This window comes from Cynoglossus semilaevis, chromosome 3, assembly GCF_000523025.1.
Source record: "Cynoglossus semilaevis isolate Cse_v1.0 chromosome 3, Cse_v1.0, whole genome shotgun sequence".
Classification (NCBI taxonomy): domain Eukaryota; kingdom Metazoa; phylum Chordata; class Actinopteri; order Pleuronectiformes; family Cynoglossidae; genus Cynoglossus; species Cynoglossus semilaevis.
The window spans coordinates 14,709,024-14,711,598 of record NC_024309.1 but is presented as its reverse complement, the minus strand read 5'-3'; the positions used below and the strand labels follow the sequence as shown (position 1 = coordinate 14,711,598).

Below are 2,575 nucleotides of genomic sequence, written 5' to 3'. Positions count from 1 at the left end.
CTAGACAGAGACAAGGGCACTGGTCCCGAGCGCTTGACGAGACAATGAATGAATAGGTGAAGGGGAAGGGGTGGGGGGGGGCAGATGAGGTGGTAGAACAGGGTTCAGTGAGGTGGTAGCGTTGATGGTTTAGTCCAGATGATACTGGTTTTCACACCTTTTTTAGTTTGTGAAAATAAACCTGTTTATTATTAGACTCTCACAACATCGACCACAACTATTGGCTTTACCTCAGAAACCTTGGAGTCCTACATTGGTCAAGACTGAACCAAAACCACCAATCCAACACAAGAAGGTCAGAGTATCAGCCTGTAGTACCTCATCTCTCCACACTAACAAACAGTTCCAATGTTCCCTGGTCAAGAGAAACATTCACCCCATCAGTTCTTGATGGGTCAGGTCTTGGGGTCTTGGGGTGTGGTCTAGGTAAACTGGAGTCCAATGGAAATTTAAGTCAGAGATTTGCCTTGTCACTGTAGAGGACTGGAGAGTTGAGTGTTGGAGCTCAAAGTGGGAGATAACATGGACCTGATATGGCAGCGGGGGCAAGAAGGGTGAGGGGGCAGCTACCCTCATTTTTCCCCTATCTATCTGGGTCGCTGTAACCACTCACATCCTCTGGACTCTTCAGGATCCGGGCTGCGCTGCAGTGTCATTATCTCTAATCATAGCTGGTTATTTTAATGCGAAGGTCTACAGTTTTACACGTAGCACCGCCGCATCACGATGACCACGCAGCCTGTAAAACCATCATCACTTAATGTTCGTCTTTATAGCAGGACAGTGCCATGTGCTATCAAAAGTGTTTACACCGTGAGAGGATTTTATAGTCCGGCCGTAGGACTGGTACAGACATCAGCTGCCTTCATATTTGTTTTTTTAGGAAATCTCATAATCAGATCTAATCAAAGACGATCAGCTGACTGCTTCAGCTTTACCTCTGTGTGCAACTTAAATACTCCAGTAGAAGTGCAATACAGTGAATGCAATAAATAGGCAACATAGCAAAATAGGTATCAACAAACCTGGACCAAAACATTACATTTTTCAAATCATTAACATATTTTTGCCTCTATGTTTATTCAGTCCTGGTCTAATTTGGACTGAACTTTAAAGAAAATAGTGCCAAGCGTCATAACATAATAATCAACTACATCAGCATCACAATAATTTTAAACCCTGGTCATGTAGTTCATTTTTCAACCAGCAGAGTTGACCCCACTGTTGGCTCCCTGCTCCATATGGTTATATCACTAGTAGTTTGTCTGTGATACACTGAAGAAGACTGACAAACTATCACTTCTCAACATGCCCCCCGACACTGGAATGCATATAGGGTCAAAGTTCTATTTCTGTCAGTTCCATACACAACAGCACAGTCATTACATAACTGTTTATTTCCTCCCAGTGTACAGTAGCTGAACAATGGTTCAGTTTGGTTTGTAGTAGTTTAATGACGGGCATCAAGCAGCAGCATTCATGAAACCATGCAGACAGTAATGCAGGAATTGAAGCGGTCACATGATGTCATTCTGGTGATAGTGCAGGTGCAGGTTGAGAGGGTTGGTGTTGGTGTTGGTAGCGTAGTTGGGTTAGGACCCTCCATGGTGGTCTTAAACCCCCCACCACCTTACCCTCTGCTGCTCCTGTTGGTGGAGAAGGAGCTGCTACCAGCCAGGTATTTGCTGCTGGACTGGTACTGACTCATTGTGGACTGAGTCTCCTTGTTACGGTACCCACGGTCGTAGTGACGATGTTGCTTCTGGTAGAGTGGTATTGATCCAGACATGCTGCAGGCCGCTCTCCGGTTACGCCCTGAATTCCAAGTTCCCTGCTTGTCTTTCTGGTTAGTTGATGTTCAAGAGCAGGTCAATCATCAACTTATTCTTACTAGAATAAGTTCACTTTAACTATAACTAGTCACAAATGCACATAGTTCTTAATGATGTTCTAAAACTGTATCGTTAACTAACAAGCTTTTTGTATACGATTCAGGCAATCAGGCACATTCCCATCATGCTTTCACAGACGTACATTATAGAACAACTCAACTAGCAGCCAGCTAACTGCATCTGGTGTTGTTTCTGCACCACGGTCGCTCACTTACCCCCCGCCAAAACTCCTCAAACTTGAAGCTTTACAGGCAAATATGATCCAACCCCACACCTAGAGCTTGATACCCCAGCAGACCCTACAGGTAGGTGCTCACAGGGCTGCGGTCGACACAACGAAAATAATGTTGGCCCTGGTCAGGGTGTCCAGGCAGCAGTCGCAACCTTTTATGGTGAGAGTGCAGATAAATATAGCTGAGAGCAGAGCTGGGGGGCAAGACGGCCCCTGTAGTGGAGAGTGTTGATGTGGATGTGTGTAGATCTCTGACTCTGGCAGGGGAGATTAATCAGGCAGGTAAACACAGGGTTAATTTTCAGTCTTGGTGCAAAACTTTTAAGGTAATTTAGGGTCATTTAGTCTATAATCCAGATTAATAATATTTCTGAAGTGGCTTTGTTGTCATTTAAAGTCCAGTAAGATCTCGCTGACACACGGGCTGATGTTTAACAACAGCAGTCTGAGC

At 44.8% G+C, this 2,575-nt stretch overlaps 1 long non-coding RNA gene across 1 annotated transcript in view; it reads right to left on the bottom strand.

Annotated features, from left to right (window-relative positions):
- The window catches only part of LOC112486830 (uncharacterized), a 4,895-nt gene extending 2,557 nt beyond the window's left edge, over positions 1 to 2,338 (bottom strand). Inside the window, exon 1 of the long non-coding RNA XR_003049365.1 lies at positions 2,108 to 2,338. This is a non-coding gene — a long non-coding RNA (uncharacterized LOC112486830). The remainder of the gene's footprint in view (positions 1 to 2,107) is intronic.
- Positions 2,339 to 2,575: the final 237 nt, after the last annotated feature.